The 16,969-nt window shown below is 37.2% G+C and overlaps 1 long non-coding RNA gene across 3 annotated transcripts in view; it reads left to right on the top strand.

The window, feature by feature from the left end:
• Positions 1-16,969, top strand: part of LOC147349186 (uncharacterized) — a 287,797-nt gene that overhangs the window by 154,510 nt on the left and 116,318 nt on the right. The window contains exon 3 of one of the 3 annotated variants that reach the window (XR_015149525.1): positions 7,447-7,538. The exons of the other annotated variants lie outside the window; for them this stretch is intronic. This is a non-coding gene — a long non-coding RNA (uncharacterized LOC147349186). Of the gene's footprint in view, positions 1-7,446; positions 7,539-16,969 lie in introns of those variants that run through there. 3 annotated transcript variants of the gene reach the window in all.

Here is a 16,969-nt window from a genome sequence, read left to right as displayed (position 1 = left end):
TTTCTGGAACTCTCTTGCTTTTTCAATGATCCAATGGATGTTAGCAATTTGATCTCTGGTTCCTTTACCTTTTCTAAAACCAGCTTGAACATCTGGAATTTCATGGTTCACGTATTGTTGAAGCCTGGCTTGGAGAAATTTGAAAATTGCTTTGCTAGTGTGTGAGATGAGTGCAATTGTGCAGTAGTTTGAGCATTCTTTGGCATTGCCTTTCTTTGGGATTGGAATGAAAATTACCTTTCCCAGTCCTGTGTCCACTGCTGAGTTTTCCAAATTTGCTGGCATATTGAGTGCAGCACTTTCACAGCATTGTCTTTTAGGATTTGAAATAGGCCTCACTCACTGTATATTTTGAGTGAGATATATCATGCATTCCCAATAGCACAGGACTGCTTCTAGGGGGAAAATTTTGGGGGTCAAGAATTTAAAAAATAACTTTTTGAGGGATTTAACAATATGGTGGAGTAGGAGAACGTAGAACTCACCCTTCCCCATGAGCACAACAAAAAATACATCCACGTGTGGAAAGATTTTCATTGAATCTGGCAGAAAGACCCTTGTACATCCATGGCTGTAAGAAAGATCCATATGTAATCAGAAAGGAAGGGGAAACAAGTCAGGACTCAGAGAAAAGGGAGAATATACCTGGGCAGAGACCAACCCTGAAAGTGAACAGGTCATGGATTGGGCATCCTAGTTGGGGTCATACACAGGGGAGATGTGTCCCCTTGGCTGGATGGAGAACCACGGAGATTAACAGGAGACTTGTGTAAAGTCTGAACTCTGTCATAAGCATTTCATACAATCTGGCTTACCCCTGAAACTGGTCAGGAAAGGTGTACTGAAACTGCATGACTGGTGGACTCATTTCCTGTGACCTTCTTAGTGAGCATCCCAGCCCAATCCTAGTGAATACACATGCTTATTCCACACATGCAGAGGCAACAAGGTCCCGTGCTGAGAAACACTGGTTTAATTAAAAAAAAAAAAAAAAAAAGTAAGAAAGAGCTTCATATCTGCTTTGCAGAAACATCCAAGTCAACAGGGAAAGCTTACTGGGAATTGGCGCCTTTTTAAGAAATGACATTGTTTGAACAAACTATAAAGCACAGCCTGGAAAATGATATGGTAGTCACAAAGGATGCTAGTCAAAACATATCTCCTAGATTATCAACTTCTGTCAAACTCGAAATTTTTTCAGTGTATTATTTTCTGATAGTCTTTCAAGTTTTTGTTTGTTGAATCAACATCAAATGAATAGCTATTTAATATGCATGCAGAACCTTTTTGCACTGATGTCATATTACTTTAAAAAAACTATATAGTTATGTGAAGAATTTTAGTTTGAAAGAGCAAAATTAGATTGTTTCATGAATCACGAATTCATTTAGTCACAGCTACTTCTAAGAGCAAACAATTTTCTCTAGAAATAATGCATTTCAATTACAGCCAACTGCACAAGCCTCAAAGGCCCTATTATACTTTTAATGAGGGGGCAGTCTTCACATCTCAAGTGCAGTCAAAGCCTTGACTCAAGCATTTGAAAACATTTTCTTGTCTATGGCCATACTTCCCTGAATGTGCCCAGTCTCATCTGAAAATATTTTCTTTGGCTTGATGACTTATGACTTGTATTAGCTTCACCATTCCTAACTTCCCCTCCATTGAAATGACTTTCTTTATTTTGCCAATCAAGTCAACACACTTTACTACTTGTAGTCTTAGAATACTAGACTTAGAACACTAAAATTTTGTATTTCGTTGACATTTCTATTAGTTGTTAAATACAATCAAGTTATATCTTGTAAAATCTCATCTACTTGAACTTTTGGTAACATCTGATTTTATCATCGCTTATAATTTCTGATTTTTGGTACATTTTGTGGTCCTTCATTTTCCAGTTTCTACTTTGACCAATCTGAGTGCTCTTTCCTTAGTTCTGTGTTCTAAGCACATTCTTCTGTCTGTAGACATTCTCATCAGCTTTCATGAGTTCAACATGTCATGTTACTGTGCAAGGTGCTAGGTGGACAAAAGACTGAATATGGTCCTGCCTTCTAGAAGCTGTAAACATCTTTCCTAAATTTCATACATATATTTCCAACATAATTTTAGAAATATTCACTTTCATACTCTGTGAAAATCTCAAGCTTAATATAAAACTTGAATTTTTTCAACCTTAAAACATATTCTTCTTCTTTGGTAAATGGCACAGTACCCACCGTAATAACTATATAGTTTCTCTGTTGTCTCTTCCTAAAATCTCAGATAGAATCAGACAGAAAATTCAACTTATTTCAAAAACACATCTCCTTATTCAAGAATACAATAATGTTTTTAGAGACTCATTATTATTAGTTTCCAATCCTGGTTTCTCCACTTGTGACTTGTGTGGTCTTTAAAGTGACAAAGTCCTCATGTCTCAATTCCCTTACTGATACAATGAAAATATCCTCTAAATAATAGATGCTGTAAGAATCACTTAAACATAGGAGGACATAGTACGTACTATATACTGAATGTGTTTTTATTTTCACTTTCCCCAACTGTTTCTCCTTTTCTCATGTCACTGACATGGATTTTATTCTTATTCAGGGCCATCTGGGTATTCTGGCACAGATTTATATGCTTGTATTCTCTGTCAATATTTATCTAAACACCACAATGTCATTTAATTACTCCTCTGAAATCTTCCAGAATTATCAATTGCCCACAAGGAAAATATTAATTCCTATGGCATACCATATAAGAATCTTTATCACATCTTATATGCTTCTGTATATGACCAATAAAGTACAGCTTTAGGCCTACAGCAGATATTTGCCAAACATCTGATTTTGCTTACCTCTCTTTGTAGAAACTTATGCTTAAAGGCCATGCTTAATCCTTTGTAGATATTACTGAATTTTCAAAGGGAGCCGTTATAGGCAAGCTAATGCTGCTTTAAAAATTCCTAGAGATTGTCATTCAGAGTGACACAAGTCAGAGAAAGACAAATATCATATGATATTGCTTGTATGTGGCATCTTAAAGAAGAGGGGTACAAATGAACTTATTCACAAAACAGAAATAAAGTCACAAAAGTAGAAAACAAACTTACGGTCACCAGGGGATAAGGGGTGGGGGTAGGGATAAGTTGGGAGTTTGGGATTGACACATACATACTACTATATATAAAATAAATAACAATAAGGACCTACTGTATAGCACAGGTAACTCTACTCAATACTCTGTAATAATATGGGAAAAGAATCTAAAAAAAAAGTGAACATATGTTTAATGAATTCACTTTGCTCTATACCTGAAGCACAACATTGTAAATCAACTATGCATACTCAGTTGCTTCAGTCGTGTCCAATTCTGTGACCCCATGAACGTAGCCCACCAGGCGATTTGTCCATGAGATTTCCCAGGCATGAATACTGGAGTGGGTTGCCATTTAATAAAAATAAATTTTTAAGAATTGTATGGATAAGGGGGGAGGGACCGAGTTGAGGAACAGCTTCCACTGGATTTGTGGAATCTAATATCCCCTTACCAAGTCTGTTTTGTCTTCTACTTTGTAGGAATCTTTCTGTATAGTTTTTATTGTTTGAGAGAAGAGACAGACCTGGGGAAAAGCCATAGAATCTACATGCTTTCAGCTGGAGCTAACACTTTTACCATCCTTCTCTCTTTTCTAATACTCTTCCCTGGGTTGAAGGTTAAGTCTGGATAATGATAATAACTAGTAATAGTAAGACTGGGATATAAGCAGACTTCCCCATTGAGCTTCACCTCATGTGTAGTTCTATAGTGGGTATGACTTCAATCCAGGAGAAGGCAATGGCACCCCACTCCAGTACTCTTGCCTGGAAAATCCCATGGATGGAGGAGCCTGGAAGGCTGCAGTCCATGGGGTCGCTGAGGGTCAGACACGACTGAGTGACTTCAATTTCACTTTTCACTTTCATGCATTGGAGAAGGAAATGGCAACCCACTCCAGTGTTCTTGCCTGGAGAATCCCAGGGACGGGGGAGCCTGGGTGGGCTGCCATCGATGGGGTCTCACAGAGTCGGACACGACTGAAGCGACTTAGCAGCAGCAGCATGACTTCAATCACCATAGGGAAATATGGGTTCCTGCTGTTACTCACATGTAACTAAAGATCCCAATACCATGATCACTGGATATAACTGTTAATATGCATATTAACTTCAGTCTGTTTTCAAATAATAGGACTATCTTTATGAACTTATAGGAAAAACCTTATAATACTTTATTCTTCTCATGAATTTTGATCTCTTATTTATCAATTTTTCTACATATGTAATAATTCCATGATTTATTATTTTCTTGAGTCACTAGTGATTATATACATATATAATATATATATATACATATATATATTCACACACATTTATATAGTTTGTTCATAAGTTAACTTGTAAAGGTATTTCATAAATACCCAGATATTGACTTCTATTTTTTTTTTCAGCAGCCAAATTTCTGTATGTAATCATTTCTTTCAGTTTAAAAACTTTCAGTATCCCTTATAATGCAGGTCTGCTGAAGATGAAGTCTCAGAAAATAGTTTTTGCTTTCATATCTACATAGTGTTTTCAGTGATACAGAATTGTAAGTAGATGGGTTTATTTTTCCCCCCATTTTTATATTTTAAAGATGTCTTTTGTTTTCTGGCCCTCATTATTTCTGATGAGAAGCAGCTGTTTTTTTTTTTTTTTAATTGTTGTTTCTATTTAATCATCTTGTGTTAGACCCTGGATGCTTTTTAAATTTTTGCTGTATCTTTGGTTTTCAGCAGTTAGAATGATCAACCTAATCTGGTGGACCTAATGTGGTTTTATTTGCATTTTCCTTCTTGAGGCAGTTTCATCTTTTTGAACCTCTGTGATATATTTCACATATTTAGAGAAAGTTTTGCCCATTACCTTTTCAAATAATTTTCTGCCCTATCTTCTCTCTCCTCTTTATCATGTACTCCAATAATCATATACATACATTTAATTCTGCTCCACATATTTCCAGACAGCCTGTCATAATTTTATTCGCTTTCATTCTCTTGTGAACATCTATTTATTTAGTGTGGGCTGTGCTGGGTCTTCCTTGTTTTGCACAGGTTTCTCTAGTTGCAGTGAGCAGGGAGCGACTCTTTGTTGTGTTTATCATTTTATCTTATGTTTCGGTTTGGACTATCTTCAGTTTTAATGATCTTTTCTCTGCTGACTCCAAAGAGGATTAAGTGACTACTTTAAGATCTGAGGTGAATTTATTTTTAAAAAATAGTATACTTATATATTTATTTTAAGCATTTTCATTTTGGCTTTAAAAAAAAAATAGTTCCCAGGTTTCTGCTAAATTTTATCATGTTTAACACACGTATGCCTATTATACACTGTGATAGTTAATTTTGTGTGTCAATTTGATTAGGCAAAGGGATGCCCAACCAGACAGTAAGACATTATTTTTAGCTGTGTCTATGAGAGTATCTGGAAAAAATAGCATTTGATTAAGTAGGCTAATTAAAAGAAGACCTGTCTTCATCGGTGTGAGTGAGCATCACTTAATCCATCGAGGGCCTGAACAGAATGAAAAGGCAAAGGAAGGGTGAATTCTCTCTCTCCCTTAACCTGGAGTGTCTATTTCCTAGTGCCTTTGAGTGTATGAGCTTTTTGTTCTCTGGCCTTTCTGTTTCTGGGACTTATAACATACCCCTGGTTCTCAGGCCTTTGTCCTCAGACTGCAGGTTACACCATCAGCTTCTCTGATTTTCAGGTCTTCAAACTCAGACTAAAGTATACAACCAGTTTTCCTGGTTCTCTAGCTTGTAGATGGCAGATTTAGGGACTTCTCAGTTTCCATAAATATGTCAGTGTGTGTATGTATGTGTGTGTGTGTTTATTATCTTGGTTCTGCTGCTCTGGAGAACTCTGGCTAATGCATACAACTTTCATGTATGCTTCTGTATAATTATTATAGTTACTCTAAATTCCCTTCTGAAAATTAAAATATCAGGCCATCTGTGTATTTGTTTCTAGAGTATATTTGCTTTTCTCATCTTGGGTCTCATTTTCCTGCATCTTCGTGGAAATTAAAAAAAATTATAGTATGTTAGGCATTGTGTAAAATAACATTGGAGACTAAGAGTAAGTGATAAGGAAAAGTATGTCTTTTCCTTTGAAAGGTTGATAATGTTACCATGTCATTCTACTAGTTGAGCAGAGTCTGGGCACTCTTACAACTTCTGATATATTTGGTTCACTCTTAGCTGCAAATGTTTTGAGAGGTGATTAGTAAGTCTCTAGAGATCTCACAATTTATACTATAGTGTCCAGTTTTCAGGAATATTTGGCAATCCTCTTAGTTTTTAACACCTACACTAGCTTTCTGTACCTCAGTTATTCTCTGTCTTGCTGATCTCAGTATTTGGAGGGATGATTTACATGCTTGGGAAGGTCCCATGTGCCTCCTATGTTAATCTTTCAGCTTTATCGCCTGGCCCTGTCTTTGGCATATTACCTATGCACTCACTGAAAATCAGTGGGAAAAGTTGGAGGTAGCTGCAGACATTTTCTAAAGCTGAGGTTCCATAGGATTCCTCCTTCTCCCACCATTTTCCAGTGAAAATAGCCATGTAACTGTTCTCTCTTAGAATAGACTTTTTTCTCTTAAATTTGCCTCAGTTTCTTTAATTAAATTCATCATCCACCTTCTGTTGCCTTTTAAAGTAATTGTGACTTGGTTTTATCTGGTTTATATTCACATTTTTTGTTTGCTTTTGTAGGGAGCAACAGTTTCCTACAACTTTTCATAACTTAACCAGAAGTAAAGGTCTCTTTTTGTTCTTTTTGTATCTCAATTTTTACAAGGATAGTTTACAAGGATAGATAGCATCCAATACATGACTTATTTAATTGAAAATTCTATTTTCACATTAGAGAGGATAGGATTTCTTCTGGTAAACAAATGATCAATTATGAATTTTCTAAGGACCGTATCTGCAGTATCACACTGAAATACTCAGGAGGTATTCTTAGAGTCCACTGAACAGTCAGGCTCATAAGATACCTGTCATAGGCCATGTTTAACAATAGGTTTACTTAGAAGAATTTAGGCCAGAAAACACAATTTTCCAACAGGGTAGTGATGCCTATCCAACTTGTATGGGTGTCCTTGAAATAGTCTGTGTAGCATCCAGGAACTATCCTCTGTGGTTCTTCAGATGATAGACCAGGGTGAGGGAATGAAAGGCGACATATTGGTGAGGTACAGAAGCCATCCCAGGGTAATACTTATTCCTTAGAGGAGCTAATGTTGCTTGTGACAATTCAGTGGGTATGGTTTTCAGGTTCAGCAAAGGACAGGCAAGTTACAAGGGTCACTGCAATCAAGAATGCTCAAAACCATGGCTTTATACTAAGTATTTACAAAATTTTCTCAATCCAGATGCAGTTTACCAAATTGGTCAATTTTACCATAAGCAATATTCTACTCGTATGAAGTTTCCAGGAAAAAAAGAAATAGAAAATTGACTGAAGGTAAAGTCTCATTCTAGAATTTGTAAGAATGTGAGAGGATCTGTTATAGCCAATTCATGATATTTAATATCAATATTTAGTACTATTCAATAAACAGTATCCATAGATGGCAACCCATGACTGAAGAGACTTAGCACACATACATATATACTATATGCAAGATATTTTAGAAGAATGTACATATTTTTGTAGTTTTTAGTAGAATTGACTAAACTTGTATTATCTCTAAAAATGTTTTTGATTATTCTTACCTACATGTATATAGTATACATATATGTAATAAATTAAGTCATATCCTGTATGGTGAATCTAAGAATACAAGTTGCAATTCATTTTATTGTTACATACTCAAATATAGAAGTTATAATACCATATTTTTAAAACTTACTAATGAGTTTAGAGATTGCAAATAAAATGTAAAATTTGGGATACAGGCATTCATATATCTATTCCAATACTTTGACTTCACGAATAGGAAAACTAACTACCCTGGGCTCATATAATAAAGAACAATTTATGTTTATGTAACCAGATTCAAGGCAAAGTACAGTCCAGAATTGGTTAATTTAGTAGCATAATCATACCATCGTAGTGCCAAATTATTACCATCTTCCCACTTTCTGTGGTTGAATTTGTCCTTAGGCTGCCTGCTATTATAACCGCAAGATCACAGATATGACAATGCCCATCAGAGAAAGAGGGATTCTCTCTTTGAACTTTGTAAGATCTAAGAAACAGTTTCAAGCATCTCTCAGTAAATGTTTTTATTTATCTCATTAGCCAGGATTGCATCACAAGCCCAAATTGAACCAATGCCTGGCAACAGAACTGAGCCACAGAAATGGGCTACTGAGACTACCCATGATTTACCCTTAAAACTTGGAATTAGCTTTGTGTAAAAGAAGGGGGAGAAGGAGGATCTCAAACTCATTATAAACTGCAATTATAAATGAAGATAATAATGGCTGCTGTTAAACATCATATCTGCTACTCAGTATTTTGTTCATGAAAATAGTTTATTAGTCCTCCAACCCCAGTTAAAATTTTAAAATATTACACATGATTATAAATATGCCATTTTAATAAATTCTTAGGACTAGTAAAAGATAGCTTTTTTACAAGAGTGGCTAGAAATTCCATAAAATAGTTGGACGAAGTCTATAAAATAATGTGATTTTTAAACTATAGCTGCTAAATACTATCCCAGCCACTGGTTATAGTAGAACTTATGAATTTTCAATCTGAAAAGAGTGACTTTTCATTTAGCGTACTAAATTAATTCTGGAGCTTACATACTGAGAAATATTGTAAAAGTTACATGGTTTGTGGGCTTATAGAAATTGTCCAGTATAAACTGTTTAGGGGAAAATTGTCTAAAGTGACTTCTATATTTTCCGTATAATAAGGTACATAGTTTATTATTTAGAGAAGGTTTTTTAATGATAGTTTTTAGTTTTTTGTGCTAAATAGCATTTGGGAATAAAATATTTAAAAATAAAGCAAATACTGAGGAAATGGTAATATGGAAAAAGGTGAAATGATATAAGGTTGAGAGTATTCTTATTGGATATCACAGAATTTTTTCTATATTTGATCTATGTTTATAAGATTGTTCAATATTTTTCATATTATAAGCTTACTCATAGCTCAACAATCATTTAATGAATACCGTGGTATATGGTATGACTTAATAAGAATTACTCAATATTTGTACTTGAGTATTTTTTTCATCTATAAAATGTAAATCAAAACCACAAGATATCACCTCATATCTGTCAGCATGGCAATCTCAAAAAGTCTACAAATGTCAAATGCTGGCAAGGATATGAGGAAAAGGGAACACTTAGACAGTGTTTGTGGGAATATAAATGTGCAGCCACTATAAAAAAACAATGCAGAGTTTCCTCAGAAACTAAAAGTAGAACCCAGCAATTCCACTCCTAAGTATATAGCTGGAGAAAACAAAAACACCAGTTTGGAAAGATACAGGCACTCCCATGCAGCACTATCCCAGGCAGTACTACTTACAAAAGCCAAACAGAAGCAACCCACTATCCATCAACAGATGAATGGCAGATGGTATGGTATACATATACCACATGAATGGATAAAGAAGAAGCATATATATACACATTTATCCATTCAGGGATATGTGTATATACACACATACATGTACACATAGAATATTAACAGCCATAAAAAAAAGAATGAAATTCTGCCCTTTGCAGCAACATGGATGAACCTAGATGATATTATACTTAGTGAAATAAAGTCAGAGAAAGACAAATACTGAATAATATCACTTGTACATGGAATATTTTTTAAAAATAATCAGATGAGTATATATGCAAAAAGAAACAGAATCACAGATAACTAGTGGTTGCCCGTGAGGAGAGGAGAGAAGAAGGGGCGCATTAGGGATATGGGACTAAGAGATACAACCTGCTATGTATGTAAAATAGATAAGCAACAAAGATACATTGTATAACACAGGCAATTATAGCCATTATCTTATATAACAATGAATTATAATCTCTAGTAATACTGAAAGCTAATGATGTGAATTAACTATCAGATCAGACCAGATCAGTCACTCAGTCATGTCCTGCGACCCCATGAATCGCAGCACGCCAGGCCTCCCTATCCATTACCAACTCCCGGAGTTCACTCAGACTCACGTTCATCGAGTCAGTGATGCCATCCAGCCATCTCATCCTCTGTCGTCCCCTTCTCCTCCTGCCCCCAATCCCTCCCAGCATCAGAGTCTTTTCCAATGAGTCAACTCTTCGCATGAAGTGGCCAAAGTACTGGAGTTTCAGCTTTAGCATCATTCCTTCCAAAGAAATCCCAGGGCTGATCTCCTTCAGAACGGACTGGTTGGATCTCCTTGCAGTCCAAGGGACTCTCAAGAGTCTTCTCCAATACCACAGTTCAAAAGCATCAATTCTTTGGTGCTCAGCCTTCTTCACAGTCCAACTCTCACATCCATACATGACCACAGGAAAAACCATAGCCTTGACTAGACGAACCTTTGTTGGCAAAGTAATGTCTCTGCTTTTGAATATGCTATCTAGGTTGGTCATAACTTTCCTTCCAAGGAGTAAGCGTCTTTTAATTTCATGGCTTCAGTCACCATCTGTAGTGATTTTGGAGCCCAGAAAAATAAAGTCTGACATTGTTTCCACTGTTTCCCCATCTATTTCCCATGAAGTGATGGGACTGGATGCCATGATCTTCGTATTCTGAATGTTGAGCTTTAAGCCAACTTTTTCACTTTCCACTTTTACCTTTATCAAGGGGCTTTTTAGTTCTTCTTCACTTTCTGCCATAAGGGTGGTGTCATCTGCATATCTGAGGTTATTGATATTTCTCCCGGCAATCTTGATTCCAGCTTGTGTTTCTTCCAGTCCAGCGTTTCTCATGATGTACTCTGCATATAAGTTAAATAAGCAGGGTGACAATATACAGCCTTGACATACTCCTTTTCCTATTTGGAACCAGTCTGTTGTTCCATGTCCAGTTTTAACTGTTACTTCCTGACCTGCATACAAATTTCTCAAGAGGCAGATCAGGTGGTCTGGTATTCCCATCTCTTGAAGAATTTTCCACAGTTGATTGTGATCCACACAGTCAAAGGCTTTGGCATAGTCAATAAAGCAGAAATAGATGTTTTTCTGGAACTCTCTTGCTTTTTCTATGATCCAGCAGATGTTGGCAGTTTGATCTCTGGTTCCTCTGCCTTTTCTAAAACCAGCTTGAACATCAAGTATAGTTGAATTAACTATACTTCAATTTTAAAAAATACCCATTTAGTAGAGTATCAGCTATCATTGTATCATCTCCATCCTCATCCAGTGGCATAAAAACATACTTTACATATTTTAGTGGCAAAGATAAATTTGTTTTGGGGGAATTGGCTGCTATTTAATATAGAAGTTTTGTGACTATATTTAAATATAAGTCAAGTTCATCTAACACTTTTGAGATAATACTGAACAAGGAGAGGCAGGTTCTGTTTCCAGTAATGCAGGGTATATTACAGGGTTGGTTTTTTTAGTGTGAATATTTTCTTATAATAATTTTTCTTTCCAAAGTATTTTTTAGTCCAGACTGATAGACTGATCCAAAAAGTTTTGTATGTGTTTTTTTTTAATCATGGTAGATTATGTAGTTTGGGAGGTGTGAATGTATGTCTATATGTGTTTAATGTCAGCCACATTACAAAGTAATTTTTAAGAGACATATTAGGAAGAGACTCTTCTAGGACAAAGCATTAACTTGATTTTTCTTTACTTTTGGCTCAAGAAAAGATATATATAAAAGAGACTTCACTGGTTTAGTCCTGCACTACTTGAACTACTACTACCTATGTCTGAATAAGTCACACATCAGAAATATATGAGTGTCTAATGTCACTGTGTCCTGAGTCTGGAGGTCTATCCATTGCATCTCAGAAAAAGAGATCTCTAAGGAAGCCCCATGTCAAGCATACTGGGAGCAAAAATGGAATCGAGGAAGGAACTTTGGTAAATTTGATTGTGACAAAATGAACTTTCAAACACAATTAGTAATGAGATTAATCAGCAGAAGGGGAGAGGAGGAGGCTATGTGAGATTTGAGGAAGGATGAAATATGCAAGATTTTACAAAACTTTGGTCTGTGGAAGAGAATGGTGATAAGGTTAAAATATACAAACAGATGTACCCATAGACATCTATATCATGCTTATAACTTTAAACCACTTTCTAAGATATAAAACAGAGAAGGCAATGGCACCCCACTCCAGTACTCTTGCCTGGAAAATCCCATGGACGGAGGAGCCTGGTGGGCTCTAGTCCATGGGGTCGCTAAAAGTCGGACATGACTGAGCGACTTCACTTTGACTTTTCACTTTCATGCATTGGAGAAGGAAATGGCAACCCACTCCAGTGTTCTTGCCTGGAGAATCCCAGGGATGGGGTAGCCTGGTGGGCTGCCGTCTATGGGGTCACACAGAGTCAGACATGACTGAAGCAACTTAGCAGCAGTAGCAGCAGAAAGATATGAAAAGGTCTTTGATTTTTTATTGAATTAAATGTAGTATTGAATGTGAATTTCCTAATTTTTCTCTAAAAGAAAATGACTTCAAAATGAAACACTTCCTGTAAAAATTACCTTGGAAGGAAAGTCATGACCAACCTCGATAGCATATTAAAAAGCAGAGATATTACTTTGCCAACAAAGGTCCGTCTAGTCAAGGCTATGGTTTTTCCAGTAGTCATGTATGGATGTGAGAGTTGGACTGTGATGAAAGCTGAACACCAAAGAATTGATGCTTTTGAACTGTGGTGCTGGAGAAGACTCTTGAGAGTCCCTTGGACTGCAAGGAGATCCAACCAGTCCATCCTAAAGGAGACCAGTCCTGGGTGTTCATTGGAAGGACTGATGATGAGGCTGAAATTCCAGTACTTTGGCCACCTCATGCGAAGAGTTGACTCATTGTAGAAGACCCTGATACTGGGAGGGCTTGGGGGCAGGAGGAGAAGGGGACAACAGAGAATGAGATGGCTGGATGGCATCACTGACTCGATGCACATGAGTTTGGGTGAACTCCAGGAGTTGGTGATGGACAGGAAGGCCTGGCGTGCTGTGATTCATGGGGTTGCTCAGACACGACTGAGCAACTGAACTGAACAGACTGAACATAAGACTCATAAGTTACATCATTATTATACAGTGTAGCGCTTGAAGTGATGGTGGAGGCAGTTAAGTGTATTTCCACAAATTAGAGTTCTTGGTGAAGGAATCTGAAGCAAAAGTTGTAAAGTAGCAGATTTACCTGAATAAGTAGAAGTATTTAGAACATAATCCAGGAATTACTGTGTTTTTGTCCATCCTGCTTAACATTTCATCCAGTGGATTTCACTAAAGGAAGGCATTTAGAGTTATGGCCCCACTGGAATTGATTTGAAACAACAATACATCCTGTTTTAGTTTCCTTGTAATGTCTGTGCTTGGATGTAGAGTCCTGAATATTGCAGAATGCATATGAAACAGTGCAGTGCATCTGTGAACTCTGCCTGCCTGTGGGTCCAAACCCGTGAGGAATGGTGCAAAGAGCAGGTATGTGTTCTCAACCACTGTTTGTTCATTGTGGCAAAGCTGAATGTGAGTGTCATCCTTCCAATGTGTACAAAAGTGCTTGCTTGCTTAAGAAATCTGAAGAATCAAAACCTGGTATAATTTAATTAAACACCAGGAAATTGAACAAGGAGGTTTAGCAAGAAACTAATGATGAAGGAAATTTTAGGAAGTTTTGGATTGGCAGAAACACCTAGAATTACATCTGACTCCTAATGCACAGAAATAATCTACACACTGTTTTATTCAGTGTTGTCTCCTTTGTTGTGAATATATTTTCATCTTTACTGAGACAGTTTAGGATACTGTCAGTATTCTACCTCTGTTTATTTTCATATGCACTGCCCATCATTATTCACTTGGTACACTCAGGCAAGTTAAAGTAATTATTTGGAAGTATAATTCATTTTGTATCCCCGTTTTACAACTGAGTGTAGTGATGCCTTCCCAGCCAGAAGGCAAGGGTCCAGGAAAACCAATTTATTGAGTTCCCCCTACAGGGATAAGATTTTTTTTTTTATTATATGACAGGTCAATTTATTGCTGTCTTGTATCAGTGATAAATGTGACTACCAACGAGCATGACAGTTGGCCTTCTCAAAGTTTCTTGGTGAAGGTAGTAATAAAATGACAAACTTTGTGTAGTTGCTACTCACACATGTACTTTAGAATTCTCACTCTACTACTCAGCCATGGATTCCTGGTAAGCAGAATAGGAAGACTGGGTTCAGTTCTCAGGATCACTGCTGCTAAGTCGCTTCAGCCGTGTCCAACTCTGTGCGACCCCATAGACAGTAGCCCACCGGGCTCCCCCGTCCCTGGAATTCTCCAGGCAAGAACACTGGAGTGCCATTTCCTTCTCCAATGCATGAAAGTGAAAAGTGAAAGAGAAGTAGATCAGTCGTGTCCGACTCTTAGCAACCCCATGGACTGCAGCCTACCAGGCTCCTCCGTCCATGGGATTTTCCAGTCATTTCTCTCGAAAAGCTTAAATTTAGGCTGAACAGAGAAAGGATAGAAACCAGGTCATCATAAGGAAACACCTGTCATTTAGCTCACTTGAATGCTGCTGCTGCTGCTAAGTCGCTTCAGTTGTGTCCGACTCTGTGCGACCCCATAGATGGCAGCCCACCAGGCTCCCCCATCCCTGGGATTCTCCTGGCAAGAACACTGGAGTGGGTTGCCATTTCCTTCTCCAATGCATGAAAGTGAAAAGTGAAAGTGAAGTCGCTCAATCGTGTCCAATTCTTAGCGACCCCATGGACTGCAGCCCACCAGGCTCCTCTGCCCCTAGGATTTTTCCAGGCAAGAGTACTGGAGTGGGGTGCCATTGCCTTATCTGCTCACTTGAATAAATAGTTACGATGTTATGCTTATGTGAACGCTTCAGGACTAGGTAGTCAGAAGGGGGAAGAACTAGTGGAATATGTTTCTCAGAGGCATGACTAAGATAAATTGGACAACTCTTTTTTTAAAGGGCAATATTCAAGAACAAAAACTATATTTGAAGCTAATGAAAGGTTGGATCATATAGGAATTATTGAAAAATAATTATTGATAGGAGGCAACAAACTAGAAATGAATATGCTAGGAAACCAAAGAAGCTGTGAAGCATGAATGAAAAAAAAATTCAATTTGAAAGGAGAAATCATTGTAGGCTTATACCTTTGCTAGCTGCTACCACAGAGAGCTTATTTCAGTTTTTCCACTTAAATAATCATTATAAATTTTTCTTGTTTTTTAAAAATATATGCTATCAGAAAAAAATTTTATCTCCAAAATTCAGTAATGTCTCTATGAAAGTGTTAACCTGTGGTTCTCCTTTGTTTATTTTCCCCATTCCCTTAAAACCTGATTTATACCTTGTTAATAGTGTTTTCTTCACAATGTCCATCACAATCTAGCTGACCCAGATTCTAGTTCCTGTCATCAAATGTGAATGGGAGGTAGCTACTACACTTGTCACCTCTTCATTCTCTCCTGAAAAAGCATTTTATTTCATTCAAATCATCACCTACTTTTATAAGTTTACTTGAATCATCCAACATCCTGTTTATCCAAATTCCCATCCCTTATTTACTCTATGCGGTAGTTCTCTACAAGTCTAGCTATTTGTACATATTTTAGCCATATCTTTTGAAGAAAAGGAGATTAGAATATATTTCATCAGAAGTATCACTTGTAATAAACAATTTGAGCACCAAAATACTTCAAACCAGGATGCAGTAATCCTGCATTTACTGTTAAGCTGCTAAGTCACTTCAGTCGTGTCCAACTCTGTGCGACCCCATAGATGGCAGCCCACCAGGCTCCCCTGTCCCTGGGATTCTCCAGGCAAGAACACTGGAGTGGGTTGCCATTTCCTTCTCCAATGCATGAAAGTGAAAAGTGAAAGTGAAGTCGTTCAATCGTGTCTGACTCTTAGCGACCCCATGGACTGCAGCCCACCAGGCTCTTCAGTCCATGGGATTTTCCAGGCAAGAGTACTGGAGTGGGTTGCCATTGTCTTCTCCAAATTCTGCATTTGAGGGGAATACAAAATATTCCTATAATTTAACATCAAATTTTAATGTAGTTTCTAGGATATCTTAGACATATTGTTATTTTCTTCATATCAGTTTAATGCTGAGTCCTTCTGCCAGGTATGTGAGACATTTAGTCTACTACTCCAGAATTGTCACAGAGTTCTATGTAGAATCATATGTCAGGGAAGAATATGATGACAGCAATCCCATCTTAGCCCATGTCTAGATATCCATTGTACAGTGAAACCTTTAGTCTATTGGCTCTGTTAATTTCAGACCAGCTTCTGACCTTGGTGCCCATAATCCAGCCTCTGAAGGCACATTGCACAGTCATCCCACTCCTCAGCTCCAAGTCTCATCACCCCGAATATGTACCAAGGATTTGTGGACACACTTCTCTCCATTACCCTCTCTCCACCTCTCAATTTTCAACGTCTTTGTTGTCTTTATAAGATTCATCCTTCCCCTACTCTGTTGCCCTTAAGAGTAGGGCAGTTAGAATATGCTACCAAAATAACTCCTTCAATAAGTTTAGACTTCTATAAAAGTCAGAAATAAAGGCTCTAGGCAACCACTGTTTTCTGCTTTGCAAAATAACCTAAGTAAAGAAATGCAAGATTCCGGGTATGTGCTTAGAAGTGAGGAGGAGGAAATATGGAACACACATTCTTACCTCACTAAATTTCTCTAACATGTAAACAAATATCTCAAAGGCTTTAAAAGTTTCTTGAAAGTCTATTTTCAGGCTGATGCCTTCAAACAACTAAGATATCCAGGTGTGATAAG

This window comes from Bos grunniens, chromosome 21, assembly GCF_055505025.1.
Source record: "Bos grunniens cultivar Pamir isolate PY7600 chromosome 21, Bosgru_T2T1.0, whole genome shotgun sequence".
In the NCBI taxonomy this organism is placed as follows: domain Eukaryota; kingdom Metazoa; phylum Chordata; class Mammalia; order Artiodactyla; family Bovidae; genus Bos; species Bos grunniens.
The sequence above is the reverse complement of the archived record's forward strand: the minus strand, read 5'-3'. Positions and strand labels throughout refer to the sequence as shown.